Raw genomic sequence first — 17,802 nt, forward strand, 5'->3', positions numbered from 1 at the left:
AAGCGATCCTCCTGCCTCAGCATCCCAAGTAGCTGGGATTACAGGTGCATGTCAACATACCTGACTAAGTTTTGTATTTTTAGTAGAGATGAGGTTTTACCATATTGGCCAGGCTGGTCTCGAACTCCTGACCTCAAGTGATCCGCCCGCCTCAGCCTCTCAAAGTACTGGAATTACAGGCATGAGCCACTGTACCTGGTCATTTATAAGATATTTATTAGCAGTGTAGGGCATAGGGATAAATACCATGTGTAATTACCAAGAAGCTCTTGCCTTCAAGTAAAAAACAGATTAAAAAAGTACACATTGCATGCCTGTATAAAATATCTCATGTAACCCATAAATATATACATCTACTATGTATCTTCAACAATTAAAAAAAAAATACAACTAAGCAGGTAAGCCTGGGCATAGTAAGAGCCAAGTGGCAGTTTTGAGACCTGCCACAAGAGCTCACTGGAGGCTTCCTGGCAGTGTAGGACCTTGACGGAGAGATTTGAATGGATGGGGCATCTTAGGTGGGGGAATGGGCTCAGCAAACATGTGGTGGCAGGAATTTACAAGGCATCGTCAAGCAATAGTGATTAAACCATTCCACAGTAGTGGTGAGCTTACATTTGAGAATCATTTTATGATAGGCACTTACGGGACCTGCCCATCCCCATAGTACTATCTGCGTTAAAGGAACCCTTCCCATTATACTGCAGTTATTTTATAGAAACTAGATGAGATTAGGGAGACCTATTGAGATTCAAGTAAAAGTTGGCTAGAAATCTTCCTCCCTATTCCATGAGAAGGTGTAAAATGAGAAAACTGTTCTTCCTTTCAACCACTATGGGATTCTTGGGGCCAGAGATGGAGACAAAGCTCATATTTCTTCTAGTGTCACCTGGATCTGAATTCATATTTTCCCTTAAAAAGTTTAAAGATGATCCGAAGCCACCCACCCAACCACGAATAACCTTCACTTCATAAAATGCCACCAAATGTGTGACTTGAGTAGTAGAATTTTAAGGTTTGGGACTATGGAAAGAGTTCATATCTTAACACTTAAAACTAAACATGAAACATCCTTGCTTTCTAATAGTTCATCTACCATTGCCACTTTCTTACCGCCCATCTTTTTCTGAAGGCTACCATCTCCATCAGGTGGCTTCAGCGCTGTCCTGCTGTCCCTGCATTCCTCCTCTCTTGCTCATTGATGACCCGCCCCCACATTCCTATTGTCGTCTGAAGCCCTCATCATTCTCACCTGTCTTCTTCCCAGGTGTTTCTTCCCCCAACACCAAGATTTGACAGTGTAAATTATTTGTCCTTCCAGTATCCTCCCTGCTTTCAGTTGGTTCCTTAAACAGATGTGCAAAATCAGACCATGAGTGAAGTTAGAAATGCTTGAGGCGTGTTTACCCTGTGCTCTGACTTTAGAGGCATGAGAATCACCTGCAGATACTGTCTCCTCCCTAGATTTTGATTCAGTAGGTGCATAGTGGGGTCCCAGGATGTATATTTTTAACAAGGTGTACTGGTGCAGGTGGCCCATATATGCATGATACTCCTTGTTAGACTTATAGTGCCCCATTCAAAAGGCATGCGTTTTTTGTGTGTTTTTAAATTTTAGTGACTTGGCCAGAGGGGGTCACAGAGAATAGCGGGTCTGTGAGAACCCGTGCCTCTCCTCTCTACTTGAAGGGACAATGGCTGTAACACAACGCTGTTCATGTGACAGCCGGAGAAAGGGACCCATTGTTCAGGGGTTGGCTGATGTGCCATTCTGCTGCGGCCAGCCGTCCAACTGAGCTTGGTAGCCCCAAGGAAACAGACACACTTAAATCAGAGAGACAAAGAAAGGAGGTCAAGGCCTTCCACAGTTAAACTACTTGCAGCAATGTGTCAGAGGTAGGATTTGGGAAGGAAAAAAGTAATTCCGAGGAAGCATCATAAATCCTCTGGTTTTGGAGCTGCAGACATGGCGTTGGGGGAACACAAGTCTGTCAGAAAGCCAGTGGATCTTTGGCCAAGGAAGAATTATTTTCTACTGCGTCACACTGATTGCAGAACTTATCTGATTGCAGGATTTTATTACTGATTTTAAAAATAAAAAAGGCTCCCTGAATCTCCAGGCTCATCAAAGGTACCTGATCTGAAAGCCTGCCTAAATCAAGGTCTATGACTTCAGAGAACAATTCTGTGTTCCTGGAAATGGTCACTGTGTATATGATATATTAATAATTCCCTTCCACATCGAGATAGCTGTTTTGAAGCTAAGAATTTTTTGAGTATGAAATACAATGAGCACCATTAGAAAGTTATTGATAAGTTTGGACAGTTATGAGGCTGGGGGACTCTCCAGATGCTATTTAGATACCCTCCCTCATCCCTAACTTTCAAATTGGATTCTAGCCCTGGAGGGAAAGGGTTGCAAACTTCCTGTAAAGATCTAATCCCGAGCCCAACAATTGCTTACATTCTTTGTGTCAGAAGAAGATTCAAATTCAAGGTCACAGCCTTTGCAAAGGTCGCAGACTTTTTCCACAGGATTGTTCTTTTAGCCTGATTACTCCCTTTATGAAAAAGTATGTCATTCATTCAGCCTTTGCCTCTGGGTTTCTTTCAAAGGGAGACTTAGTTCCTAGTTCCTGTGGATACTCGTAGGTGGCTTTTCTTTTCTTTTCTTTTTTTTTTAAGTTAGGCACAGAATACAGACACGAATGAGGCAGAACAGGGAAAGCCTTTTCTGGATGTGATGGGTTCTGGAGAGCCCATTTACACCAAATGTTAGGCAGCTGGTGTTCACTGGCCAGTAGGAATCCTTTTGTCTCTGAGATAAGAGGTTTGTATCCAGGAGAGGGCAATATGTGATTTGCTTGAGGTCACTTAGAGCTCCTAGTAATTAAGTCTGTCATTGTACCTTGATTATAGATTATCATTGCAAATCCATTAAAGAAGGAGGAGCAAGTGGATTTCAGAGAGGCAAGTGGCTTTATTTTCTTCATTAGATTTTCATTCCCCCCCGCCTTACATTTTGTTTCTTCTTTACTAAATGGTTTTGCCAATGATATAGATGACTTTGAAGTGGAGAATGGGAAGAGGAGACTTCGTGGGTGGGAAAAGGATTGTGCTAAACACTCTCCTGATTAGTTCATTAATTTTCAATTTGTTGCCATTAGGCCTGTTCATTTGGCTCCCCATTTGTGTGATATAGAGTGGCTTGCCCTCAGTGCTTCAAGGCCTGAATACTGTGCTATCCTTGAAGTTCTGTGTAGGTGCAGCACTTTTTGAAAAAAATAGGAAAGTTAAATGGTCCCTTTTATTGTTTTTGTTTGTGTCCCAAGTAGTACATATAATACTAAATGATTTTGTAGGCATAATATACTTAATGGGACTTAGTTTTGTGTCAGAATAAGGGCCCTGCCCAACGAGGGCTTCTGGGATGCTGACATTACATTTAATCTGAGTACTGGTTGTATGTGTATATTCAGTTTGTGAAAACTTATTGACTTGTTCAATTTTGATTTATGGCTTTTCTTTCTGACTGCATTTTACACTTCAATAAAAAATTCAAAAATTAAAGCCCCATGTTTAATGTAGAATTAAGAATCTGTCATGATGGGAAACTGGAAACTCTCACATAATGTGAATCCTGGTGCAGCTGGGAGGGCCTAGAGCTTTAAATACCCATCAATTCACCCTAACTTCTATAGCCAGAGAGCTGTGTGTCAGAACGCAATGCATTAGCACCATCATAGGTGATTGCTTTACTTCTCTAGGCAGCGAATCCAGTGCCTAAGAGATCAATAGTGTTAGCAGAGCCCCACTCTTTAGAATTTAAAACAAATGCACCCCTCTGAGTTGGCCAAGTAGCAAATCTTTTCATTCCCACTTTCCACCCTCCTCTCATTCATTTTAATCTGTCAGGAGAAATCAGAAGACTCTACAGATTATGGATGTTTTCCTGAACCTTTGGATGACATCTCTCTTATAGTCTAATAGTAGAATGCTTTGTTTCCCTCCAATTTCTGTAACTGGGATGAGTTGATATGGGGGGGTGAAGTCTTTGGTTTATCTCCGTCACTCATTTCCACTGACACTTCCTGACTCCTTAGTGAGCCACAGGAGCAATACCTGCAAGCCCATGCTTCCAGTCCCAGAACAACCTGTTGTCCTTTTCCTCTTAAGAAGACCCTTGCCATCCATGTGCCATCCATCCAATGTGGCGCTGCATACATTACACCAAAGTGAGTCATGAGTCATTGTACTGATAGAACATTCCAGCTTGCTTTTATAATATGGAGCTGGTAGACTCAAATGGAGAAAATAGGAGCATTTTTTTTTTCTCCGAAAGAAAATTTGGGCCTTTCGCTTTGAAATGGGTGCAGCACATCTATGAGAGGTCTGAGTACTCAATGTGTACCCTTCATTTTGGTCATTGGACTTACAAGTTGGATGTTGATTTACACAAACTCATGTGATTAAAGTTGTGGGTTAGCTTCTTCTCCGAGAAAACACCAAATGGCGGATGACGCTGGTGCAGTGGCGGGGGGTGGGGTGCGGGGGGCGGGGGCCGGAGGCCCTGGTGGCCCTGGGGTGGGGAACCGCGGTGCCTTCCGCGGAGGTTTCGGCAGTGGCATCCGGTGCCGGGGTCGCGGCCGTGGACGGGGCTGGGGCCGAGGTCGCGGAGCTCGCGGAGGCAAGGCCGAGGAGAAGGAGTGGATGCCCGTCACCAAGCTGAGCCGCTTGGTCAAGGACATGAAGATCAAGTCCCTGGAGGAGATCTACCTCTTCTCCCTGCCCATTAAGGAATCTGAGATCATTGACTTTTTCTTGGGGGCCTCTCTCAAAGACGAGGTTTTGAAGATTATGCCGGTGCAGAAGCAGACCCGTGCTGGCCAGCGCACCAGGTTCAAGGCGTTTGTTGCTATTGGGGACTACAATGGCCACGTCGGCCTGGGTGTTAAGTGCTCCAAGGAGGTGGCCACCGCCATCCGTGGGGCCATCATCCTTGCCAAACTCTCTGTTGTCCCCGTGCGCAGAGGCTACTAGGGGAACAAGATCGGCAAGCCCCACACCGTCCCTTGAAAAGTGACAGGCCGCTGAGGCTCTGTGCTGGTGCACCTCATCCCTGCACCCAGGGGCACTGGCATCGTCTCAGCGCCTGTGCCCAAGAAGCTGCTTATGATGGCTGGTATCGATGACTGCTACACCTCAGCCCGGGGCTGCACTGCCATCCTGGGCAACTTCGCCAAGGCCACCTTTGATGCCGTCTCTAAGATCTACAGCTATCTGATCCCCGACCTCTGGAAGGAGACTGTATTTACCAAGTCTCCCTATCAGGAATTCACTGACCACCTTGTCAAGACCCACACCAGGGTCTCTGTGCAGCGGACCCAGGCTCCAGCGGTGGCTACAACATAGGGTTTTTATACAAGAAAAATAAAGTGAATTAAGCCTGAAAAAAAAAAAGTTGTGGGTTCACAGACAAGATTCTGATGTTCTGGGTCTATTGCTGACCTTGTCATTTACTGTATGAGGTATGACAACCTGCGCTGGGATCCCTTCTCTATCATTGAAATCTTGGTGACTTTGGGCAGGCTACTCAAGCTCTCTAAAGCCTCTTTTCATCAAATGTGAAAAGATAATAGCATATACTTCAAAGATGGTTGCATTTAGCATAGTGGTAGGCACATAGTAAATGCTCAATATATATTAGTTATTAACACCAAATAATGTTAAAATAGGGAAGAATAATTAACACATCTAGGAATCAGGTCTGCTGCTTATGAAAGAATCATTCAGATGCTTAAATAAGATTCTATTAATTAAATGCAGATGTTAGAAAATGCTGTCTCTGATAGAAGGCATAAACTATAAGGAATTTACGATATTTTGGAATACAAAACAGCTAAATTTACTTATAAGCATAAATGTCTTTTAAGATAGTATGTTACTAAACAAAAAGTTATTTATCTTAACTATAGAATTAGGATGAGGCTGCTAGTGAATGAATTTGTTTTTCCTTGGTAAGATGTCAGCAGAATTGAAAACAGGTGTTCAAACAATGTCTCGTGTACAAATGCTCCTAGCAGCATTATTCACAACAGCCAAAACTATTATTTTGGGTGGAAACAACCCAAATGTCCATCAACTGATAAGTGGATAAACAAAATGTGATATATTTACATAATGGAATATTATTTAGTCATGGAAAGAAATGAAGTATACATGCTACAACATGGATGAAGCTTAGCAACATTATACTAAGTGAAAAAAGACAAAAGACCATATATTGTGTGGTTTCATTTATATAAAATATCTGGAAGAGGCTACTTCACAGAGACAGAAAGTAGATTAGTGGTTTCCAGGGTCTGGGGGAAGGAAGAAAGGAGGAGTAACTGTTTGATGGAAATGGCTTTTTCTTTTAGGGCAATGGACAGGTTCCAGAACCAGGTAGTGATGATGGTTGCACAACAGGGTTAAAATGATGAATGTTTGGTTATGTGAATTTTTTAAAGGTTAAAAAAATCATTTCAAAAAATCAGCAGATGTTTGCATTTAGGTGAGATGTATCTGCATAGATCAGTTGACCCCTGGTCATGTGTGTGCTATGAGACAAGCCTTTGTTGCATGCTGAGGAGAATACCAAAAATGGCAAGATGCAGCCTTCAGCACCTTGCCTGTCTGTTTATGAGGAAAGGAAAGGAGGAGGAAGCAGGTAATCTGTTCCAAGTGAATCCATCTCAGAAGGAGAGAGCACCAGATTTGGTGACCAGAGAAGGCTTCTTGGAAGAGATGGGACCTTGAAAGATGAGTGAGCTTCATGTAATCACAGAAGAGGAGAGAGTAGCCCAGTGGCAGAAATGAACAACCCTGGGGAGGGAGAGGAGTATGGGCAAGGACAAGAAGGGATGGCCAGACTAAAGGATTTGTATAATGGAATATCAAGAAATAAGATTGGGGTCGGGCGCGGTGGTTCATGCCTGTAAGCCCAGCACTTTGGGAGGCCAAGGTGGGCGGATCACTTGAAGTCAAGAGTTTGAGACAAGCCTGGCCAATATGGTGAAACCTAGTCTCTACTAAAATTCAAAAATTAAGTGGGCATGGTAGTGTGTGCCTATAATCCCATCTACTCGGGAGGCTGAGACAAGAGAATTGCTTGAACCCAGGAGGCAGAGGTTGCAGTGAGCCAAGATTGCATTACCGCACTCCAGTCTGGACAACAGAGCGAGACTCCATCTCAAAAAAAAAAAGTAATAAGGTTGGAAGTGTAGGTTGGAGCCAAGCAGGGAAGTCGTGGAAAGCTGGCTGCCAGTGCTTAAACTCACCAGGCAGTAGATAGCAAAGGCTTATCATTGATGATAAGAATAGAAAATGAAATAAAATGGGGAAGACAATAAGGAGACTATTGCAGTAATTTCACTAATTGTAACACAACCCATCATTATTTATTCGGTAAATATTGATTAAGCCCTCATTATACTCCATGCAATCTTCTATGCTAGGGACAGGGCAATATCTAAGATCAAACACATTTCCTGTCCTCCTGGAGTTGCATTCTAGTACACATTTCAAGCATTGACTTCTATGTCCAGTGGACAAATGTAGTTGAAAAGTTAAGGGGTGGATGTGTTAGAATGTAGTGGGGCATGGGTCCTAGAATCAGATTTCTTGGCTTTGAATCCTGGCTTCTGATTGGTGTTAACTGAATGTATGGCCACGAGCCATTTACTCTATGCTTCAGTTTCCTTATAATTTAAGAGGGGATAATTATCGTAGCTCTTTCACAGAGCTGTTATGAAGTTTAATTGAGAAAATAAATGAAAAGGACTTAGGATAGTACCTGGCATGTGGCAAATGCTCAGTAGGGCTTTCTTGTTTTTTGTATCTGAGTTTTTAATTTCTACTCAACGATTTGTCTCGGTCACTTCTGTTTTTAATGGAGTGAGTCTATTTCAGAATCTTGGCTTATTGTATCTCAGGTCTGAGCTCTCTTTAATATGCTGTATGATTTGGGACATTGAACTTGTTGAATTAATTAGCATACAAACTCTGCCTTCCTAATTCAGGCAAGCTGCAAAATTCTTTCCAACAGATCACAGTCCTGGTCTTGGTTTGGGCAGAAACTTCTAGATAATGCTCCTTCTAGACCCTGAATCAAGAAGTCTTTTGAAGCATCCTGACCTGAGAGAACCTGACAGGTGACCAGACCTTAGCACATCTAGTCTCCCTCTGGAGAAAGCCAGAGTTTGAATTTAATTTCTTTGTGTTACCACATCATAAGGGCCATGGGCCTCCTCAGCTCTCTGTACCTCTATGCCTCTTTCCATGAGCTGGGATGAAATAACCAACTAGAACAACTATCAGGACGTATGTCTTTTTTTGTTTATTATTATTAATTTTTTGAGACAAAGTATCCCTCTGTCGCCTAGGCTGGAGGGCAGTGGCATGGTCTCAGCTCACTGTAACCTCTGCCTCCTGGGTTCAAGTGATTCTCCCACCTCAGTCTCCCAGGTAGCTGGAACTACAGGCGCCTGCCACCACTCTCTGCTAATTTTTGTATTTTTTGGTAGAGGTGGGGTTTTGCCATGTTGGCCCAGCTGGTCTTGAACTCATGACCTCAAGTGATCCACCTGCCTGGGCCTCCCAAAGTTCTGGAATTACAGGGGTGAGCCACTGCAACTGGCCTGGAGGTGTGTTCTTATGAGTGTATTAAGAAGGATGCCTTGGAGCTTGTGTAAAGAGATTGCATAAGCTTTGAGGGCCCTTCAATCTGTACCATAAATTGATTGTAGAATGTAAGCTCCTTGAGCAGATAGAATCAATTTTATTTTCTTTTCTACTCCTAAATGGTTAAGCATAGAGCTGTGGACTGAATTGTGTCCTTTCCCACCCCCTAAATCCATTTATTGAAGTCCTCACCTTCAATGTGACTATGTGAGGAGAGCTTTTAGGAGGTTATTAAGGTGAAATGAAGTTGTTGGGTGAGGTCCTAATTTGATGGAGTTGGTCCCCTTAAAAGAAGAGAAAGAGACTGATTGCTGTCTCTCTGCCATGTGATGACACAGTGAGAAGGTGGCTGTCTTCTATTTAGAAAGAGAGCCCTCACCAGAAACCAAATTGGCTAGGAACTTGATCTTGGACTTCCTGCCTCCAGAACCGTAAGAAATAAATTTCTATTGGCTAAGCCACCCTGTCTATGGTATTTTGTTAACAGCCTGAGCAGACCAAGGCATTAAAAGAATATTTGTGGACCTAATTTCAAGATTTTTCAGAATTGTGATGACATAAGAATAACATAATAAACTGAACCTAACCCACAGTCCTAATACTCATTTAAATGGATAATGTTGACTACATCTCCTACCATATATTAGTGAGACCAAAAGGTTACAAAATTGGTTGGTTAAAATTCCCCCAAGACCCAGTTTTCCTCTAGAGGAGGTGCTAATGAGCAGTGAAATAGATCAAAAGTTAGGGAGAACCATCGTCGGAGAATATGAGGTAAAGAAAGAGCCTGGACAGTTTGTACTTCAGACTTTTAGTTTTTGAACAATTGGCCTCATAGCTGTGTTTTCATAGGACGCACCCAGATTGGAGGGGGTGAAAGTGTGAGGGGAGGCTGAGCAGCAGAGGCCTGCCAGTGAGGAAACACTTCACCTGGGCTGGTAGACATGTGAGGTGGTTCCTTGCACCCAGGAGAAGAGATCCTGCTTCCAGAAGAACGACGACTGTGCCTGAGCCCAGCCAAGGATTCAGGTGTGGAGAGTTCCTCACTATAGCTAAGCCAGATGGTCCACTTTTATTTTGGTGAAGGCCAACCTGAAGCAAAGGCACTTTTCTTCCACCATTAAAAAAAAACAACAAAGCAAAAACAGAAACAAAAAAGCTTGTGATGTGGAGCTCTGCCAAGCTAGGGCTGGAAAAAAAAGTCCTTTGCTTTCCTTCCAAGGCAGTATGTAAATGATGCTTTGTAGTTTTGTTTGTGCAGCCACTGGGGATGGTTTAGAGTGCCTCACTGAAGTCTATGGCTGCTATAGAATCTGATTTTTATGATTATGAATATCGTATAAGCTGTCTAGGTCCAGTTGTCATCTCCCTGCACAATCATCTTTGGTTGAAGATACTGAATTATATTGAATTGTTATGGAAGCCAAATATCTTCGGAAAGTGATCACCTAAATCTGCTTATGGAAGTTCAAGCGTGTGCTTACGTGTAGCTCTGTCCCTAAAGGACAGGACTTTGATCTTTCTGGCTTTTTCTAGAGTTTAGGTGTGGCAGGCATTAACTGAGACATTAACTCTTCACCCAAGGAGGGTTTCTTATAGCTTAACCTAAGGGGTTTTCTGCTTAGCTGGAGAATTTGGAAGACCGTTTTTCATTTCTTGACCAGGTTGTGCTATTTACGAAAATGAGGCCATGTAATTAGGGCCCCGGTGGTGTGTGGATTCACTCACTGGCACAGAAGAGAGACTACAGTGTTTTCATGGGTTAGTGGCTGACTGTGCCCCGTTTCCTTTAATGGTAAATATGTCACTGCTGAGAAGGATGGCAACCAAATCCTGACAGGCAGATTTTCAGAACAAAGTGTTAGTGAGTGAAGAAAGGTCTGTGGAAGCCAGGGAAGGTTTGTCACTGAGTTCTAAGGAACAGTTCTTAAAAAAAAACAAGCAGCTTCCCAATCTGTCTAGGATTTGGATCCAGCATAAGTCAAACCCCAGGTAGAGCAAAACTCTTTTAGCGTATGCTGGGAACCACCCTGCCCTTCTTCCATGGTGCACTTACAGAAATGAGAAGGGGACTGGGCCTCACGGCTTGGCTGTGACTGCTGTGCCCCAGAAGAAAGAGCCATGTGCAGTGGCCGTCCCATCCATTCACTGTGGCCCAGCATTGTTGGCAGCTAAGCGAAGATGCTCGCGGGTGGTTAGCGCTGGGCCTCAGATTCCTTGTTGAAGGCCCAATGGGGAACCCATGGTTAGAGGAAAGAAGTCCAGGCGAAGCGGAGCTACTTAAGGAGAGACTTGCTTTTAGGAGGTTTCGCTTCATTGACTCAGTTCAAGTTTTATCTTAAAGATACTTTATGCTGGGTTGTGGGGGGTGGTGGAATCAGTCGAGTTTGAGATTCCAGCATTACTCATGAGCCAAGCTTAGCTGCCTGCTTTTTGAATTGCATCAACTTGAGGTAATTTTTTTTAATGTTTTCTAATCCTGGAGCAAATGAAAAGCATTGACAGTGATGCAGATTTCAAGGCTAGTGTCACTCATCTATGAAAATGTTTGTTTTGTTTTGTTTTGGCATGGCCTTGGACGAAACAACAATAAAAAAATGCTTCCAGGATGAGAGAAGAACACTTTTCCCCTAGAGTTCTGTTAGATAACCCAGAATTGTAAAAAAAAAATACTGGCTCTGGGACCTAAAGATCTTGCCTTGAGTTGTAGCTTTGCCACACCATTTGATGTTAGACACCTGAGAAAACTCTTATGTGCCTCAGTTTCTTTCTTCACAAGACAAAGAGATCAAAAAGGCCCTTCCCAACCCTGTGAACTTGACTAGGGAGCCTCTGGGGGCATCTCTGGGGTGTTGGGGTGGCAGCTGAGTAATGGGAATGGTGGGCAAGGGTTCATCACTGGCAGAAGCTACAGCAGAGCCCCAGCTTTGCCTGGGCTAGCCGTTTCACCTGGTCACGGAGCAGCACACCAAATGGAAGTTATAAGACTGTGTGACTGAAAGTGTTTATTTGGAGGATGAGTACTAATATCTAATATCTGTGGGGCAGCTGTTTCCCTGGGTGCTCTTCCTCTACCTTGGCTCATGGTGAGGGCACAGCCTCAAGAACTCTGCAGATATGTCTCTTCAAATACATCTTTAGCATAGTCTCAAAATTTCACTAACTTCAGACCAAATCCAAACCTTCTTCTATCCATGATGGAGATATTTTCTTCCACCCCACCACGATAGATCTTTGTGAACATGTATAAAAATTAATGTTGCTGTCTTCTTTTATTTTGAACTTACAAATTAAAAAAAAAGGAAATTGTTGGCTTTAAAAAATTTTGTAAAGTCTGTTTTCTGTTTGCCAAGAGACTCTGATGGCACAGAGCTTCGGTTCAGGAGTGTGGTGTGTAAACCCCGGTCCTTCTCCATGGGGTAGTAGAGCCCCGGGACTCTAATCCATGCCACATGCGATGACCTGAGCAGACCCTGTAGGAAAACAGAAGCCTCGCTGTCCCCTCATGGAGCAGTTGCTCACAGTCCGTTGTACAGCTGTGGCCTGCTTTGTTGGAAAGTGCAGCATGACTTGATCTTTTAAGCTCTTTTCTCCCTATAGGTATTATAAATAACAACTGGTCTGTGGGAGTACCTGCCAGGAGGGCTTGAGATCTGCATTCTGTACTCAAAAAGCATTGTTTTTTGTAATCTTAACTTCATTAGCAATTACGAGAGAGGAGAAAAATAAAACCCAAAAGCAAAGTGACTTTGTTATGACCCAGAAAATCCAAATTGGGGAAATAAGAATTGAAATTGAGAAAGACAAGCTCCTTTAAAACCTCAAATTCCTTAGAACTTTTCTGAGAAAGTAAGGAACACAAACAGGTCCAGATCCCTAAGATATTCCAAGTTCAACAAGCAAATCAAAGTTTGAATTCAGGCAGGCTGTCGTCGAGAGCTGGAGTTCTGACATTGCACAGTGGCTTCAAAATGCTTGACGCCCTTTTGGTTTCCGGGTACTTAAAGTTAAGAGAAAGTTAAATTGCTCGATGTTGGTTTCTGTATGTGGGTTCTGGAGGGCTTGCCATCTGTTTTAGAGCTCTGCAGAACCGAGAGGTAAAATTCTGGGACACCGGCCCGAGGAGAAGGGGGTGATGAGACCAGGCTGACACAGGATCACACTGTTGTTATTATGTTTTTCCTCCTTCCACTTTCAAGTCCTAGCAACTCTATTACCAGTCCATGTGTGGTCCTTGTGATCCGTGGAAGAATTCATGAATATCTGTCTTAATCATGCAGATGAGTAGTGAAAAGAAGTAAACAAGAGTTCTCACCCTTTTGGGCAGACATCTGTTACTTACTCCTTAATACTAGCTTACTTTTAGACTTTGTGAAATATTGTGGTAAAATGCACATAACATACCATAAAATTCAGCATTTTTAATGTATGGTTCTGTGGCATTTTAAGTACGTTCACACTGTTGTGAAACCATTACCACCGTCCATCTCCAGAACTTTTTCATGATCCCAAATTGAAACTCTGTACCCATTAAATAGCAACTCCCCATTTTCCTCTTACTAGAGCCCCTGGCAACAACCATTCTACTCTCTGTCTTTATGAATTTGACTATTCTACGTACTTCATATAAATGGAATTGGACAGTATTTGTTCTTTTGTAACTGGCTGATTTTACTTAGAATAATGTCCTCAAGGTTCATCCAAGTTGTAGCGTGTGCCAGGGTCATTGCTTTTTGAGGCTAAATAATATTCCATTGTAGTATATACCACATTTTGTTTATCCATTCATTCATTAATGGACATTTGTGTCATTTTCACCTTTTGAGTATTGTGAATAGTGCTGCTATGAACATTGGTGTACAAATATCTATTCAATTCTCTGCTTTCAATTCTTTTTTGGGTATATATACCCAGAAGGGGAATTGCTGCAACATACGGTAATTCTATGATTTTTGAGGAATCACCATACTGTTTTTCTACAGGGGCTGCTCCATTTTGCATTTCCACTAGCAGTGCACAGAAGTTCCAATTTTTCCACAGCCTTGCCAACACTTGTTCTTTCTTTTTCTTCCTTTTTTTTTTTTTTTTTTTGGAGAAGGGGTTGATAATAGCAATCCTAATCAGTGTGAAGTTATCTCATATGGTTTCATTTGCATTTCCCTAATGATTAGTGATATTGACCTTTTTTAAATGTGCATATTGCCCATTGGTATATCTTCTTTTTAAAAATGTCTATGCAAGTTCTTTGCCCATATTTTAATTAGCCTGTCTGTTTTGTTATTGTTGTGTTGTTGGAGTTCCTTTTATATTGTTGATATTGATCCTTCATCGTGTATTACAAATATTTTCTCTCATTCTGTGGGTTGTGTTTTTACTCTGTTGATGGTGTCCTTTGTTGCAAACATTTTTAAATTTTGATGAAGTCCAGTTTATCTGTTTTCTTTTATTGCTTGTGCTTTTAGTATCATATGCAAGAATCATTGCCAAATTGCTTTTAGATATATATATTTCTAAGGATAGCTCCTTTCTCTGTAATACCACAAAAACCATTACTTGTAGAAATTTATCTTTGAAGGGATTTTGCCCTGAGATGTCTCTTTTTTACTTGTTTGGAGAGTGGTCTTTGTATTACTTGGGAATTGGTTGATTCCACTTTCACCATACTCTATCATTCTCTTCTCTTCTTCTGAGGGAGATCCCAAAGGCTCATTTATGGATAAAAAGAAAAGAGGGAGTGAGGGAAAGGCTTAGTGTGAAAATAGCCTCAATCATTTGTACTATAGGGGCTAAGGAGAGAAAGGGCAGGTTTCAGAACGTCTGGGGCATATGAGTGGGTTCTTTAGCAATTATGACTTGTAAAGAGTCTGTGACACCAAACTGGACTGCCCTTTGTCTAAGAAGGCTGAGATCTACTTCCTAAAGCACCCTCCTTTTGTCCTCAGGCTGGAAAGATTGCTGAAAAGTGAGCTGGCCCCTAGGTGAACCTCTAAGGAACCTCAGTCCCCCTCCCAAGGACATAATATTCCATACCTGAAACTTCTCCAAGTGTATAGACAGTGACTTTTTATAAATGTTCATTCTTTTTTAGAAAACAATATATTCCTCTTATTTTTATTAAGTGTTGGTAAAACCCTTCTAATTGAAAATCCTTTTCCTCCTTGCCAATTTCTCATACTTTACACATTATTATTTCTGGATTATATTCTGTGTACAAAATCACCATTTAATAGTAACTACACATCCAAAACACTATAGATATTGCTTAGTATAAAAAAGCAACTGGGGAGTACATCATAAATTCATACAATCTCATCTTGAAGAGCAAACTAAATACAGAGACAGCCTGAAGGACATTCTTCTTTACACTTGGTGGTTCCAGAAGAAAGTATTTAAATGTTATATAAGTTTTAGTCTTTTCTCATTACTTATGTCACAGCTGTGGACTTCTGAGCCATGGGGCTGCTGTTTCCTTTAGACAGCCAGTTTTGAGTTAGGTGAGTATTTGAGTATTTTCCTACCCAGCATGTGTTCAGATGTGAGGTGTTTGCTTTTATGCTTGTACATCTGGTATGAAGAACGGTTTTGTGTGCCAATAATTGTCCCTGTGCTGCCGCCTGCACAGTAACTTGACTCGGGAATACAGAGAGCTGTGTCTGGAATTTGCAGTTTTAAGAAGTTGAATGATGACATACTTCATAAAGACAACTCTTTTCAAATGAACTGTAGTTTAATTAGTAGATCCGTCACTTGTCTATGTGTAGACTTGCAGAAGTTGGAGAACAGTTTTACTGATGTCAAGGAAGGCTGGCAATAAGTTTCTCTAATATGCATGTTTCAGAATGCAACGTTAAATTTCTGAAATCTCATTTGGTATTGGTTTTCAAAAAGAATCATTTTTATTCATAGGGCCTCAATCATAAGGGACTAGATATCCAGAGAAGCCAGCTTCTCAGTGTTGCATGCACTTTAAAAAGTCATATTTACCACAGGAGCTAGGAAATGCTTTTAATCGGCAGCATCCCATCACAACTCCTAATTTTAATGTCTGCAAGTAGGCATCCTAACAAAACCACAGCTCAGCCCCCAACTTGACTCGCCTTACTCCTTCCTCTCTCACCGTGCCTCCTTTTCATGGTCTCCAGGGAAGCATGGTCAGGTTCGAAGGAGGGAGAGAAGGCAGAGAAGGACGGAAGTCAGAGCAAGCAGCCCAGGCCCCACTTCTATCTTAACTGGCACCAAGAAAAAGTGCCTTCAGCTGGCACAGTGGCTTGTGGGCACCAGGCTTTGCTTGTTTGCCATAGAAATCCTGGTCGTAACAGAGACCAATGCCATTCAGGCAGTGAGCAGGAAGCTGCTTTTATGGGGAGCTTTTTGGCACCATGTCCAACATACACTCCAGTCAATCACAGTAAAGGGCCTAATAACAGATGTGGTAATTAAGCCTGAAGAACTGTCTCTATTTTTTCATTTTTATTTCAGAGAATAACAAAGTGCTTCATTAAACCTCCAATCGCACAGAATTTTGAATCGGGCATACTGATGTGGTAAAAACTTACATCTCTGTAAGGACTTCCTTCTGAAGTTCTTATCAGCAGGATGCCTCAGAGGGAAGGTAGGATCCTTTTAGCCAGGACAATTATGTTCTTTCTGGGTTGCCCCTTGCACTCCAATACCAAACCATATGCAGAATCTTGGGGAACACCCAGTTTCTTATAAGTACCTTGGATATAAATAAAACAGTTTTAGCTTTTATGTGCCTTTGTAAATATAAAATGTTCTCTGACTCTCTTAGGTTCAATTATACTGCTTATAGCAAGAAATTAACTATAGCTTTCAATCTTAGAAAGGTTTCAGATAACCTGAAACCATGGTAAATTACCATATTTTAATAAGGTAAATGATCTTGAAAAAAATTTAATTACATCTGAAAAGGTCTGTCTTTGATTGTGGCAGTTTCTAAGGCAAATGTCTTCATTAAGGTTGTTTTTCTTTCTTTTTAAATGACGAACATGAATCTGGCTCATCATTAAAGGAAATTAATCTAAGAATTTAATGACTTGGGACAGGTAGAAAAAGTATATGTTCTCAACAGTAAGAATATATGGCTGAAAACTTTCTCTTTAGCTCTTCCTGGATTGTGTGGTTCTCTGTGACCCTGGGGCTCTTGGGAAAGACAGCATGGCTGTCTTTCTGACATGGCTCTATGGGATAGTGTAGATTTGGAAGCCACATTTATATCCTGGAGATTATTTTTTTTGTTTGTTTCTAATTCCATGTAGCCATAGATCCACTTTGTAAGATTATTGCTTTATTATCTTCTTTCCAAATGCCTACTTCTGAGTTTTCAGGGTACCTCCAACAGAATATGTAGTTGACTAGATTCTTAAATTTATCTCTCTTAACCTGACCCATGAAGCATATGATTTATGGAGAAGAATCAAGATTTAATTATAATTTCAATTCTTGTGTTAATAAAGCATAAACTTAACCTATTCATCCAATTAGCCTAAAAAAGTAATTTGTGTGTATTTAACATTTGTACACACTTATATGCACGGACACATATAAAAACAGTACTAAGCTTTATGGCACTTCATATTTGTTTTCTCGTCTGAAACTTAATATTTACAATTCACTTTTTACTACCTTTGTCCATTCAGACAACCTTTTCCTCCGTTGATGTCAAACATGTTTCTTGCTAAATGTAAAATCAGCAATGTGCAGACTCAGATTTTGCCACGTTAATATATGTTTTAAGAAACCACCCCTATATACACCTTGTATCTAAAAGTGAGAACTCCCAGATACATTGAGGAAGACTTGTGGTCAGGCAGACACCTCCCTCAGGATTATTCAGTTGCTGGAAAAGTAAAGCTTTTCTTTAAATAAGATTCAGAATAATTTCCTTATATCTTTTCCTAAGAAGGGCAAGATTTTCTGGGATGATACACCTCACCTTTTAGTTCCGGTTCCGTTGCTGGTAGGGAGATATTTCTGTAAGTTGGGGGAGATGACTTGAAGATGAAGTGGAAAATTGGCCAACCAAGGGTGGCCCTGAGCTGAAGCGCCACCTCCTGGCGG

General features: G+C 41.6%; 1 protein-coding gene and 1 pseudogene across 5 annotated transcripts in view; both read left to right on the plus strand.

Moving 5' to 3' along the window:
• The window catches only part of MEGF10 (multiple EGF like domains 10), a 375,350-nt gene that overhangs the window by 211,976 nt on the left and 145,572 nt on the right, over positions 1-17,802 (plus strand). The gene's annotated exons all lie outside the window — the stretch shown is intronic.
• LOC101023025 lies at positions 4,563-5,460 on the plus strand (annotated as a pseudogene). The gene has a single exon (XR_161059.5). The product of XR_161059.5 is annotated as a 40S ribosomal protein S2 pseudogene (transcript).

This window comes from Papio anubis, chromosome 5 (assembly GCF_008728515.1).
Source record: "Papio anubis isolate 15944 chromosome 5, Panubis1.0, whole genome shotgun sequence".
Lineage (NCBI taxonomy): Eukaryota > Metazoa > Chordata > Mammalia > Primates > Cercopithecidae > Papio > Papio anubis.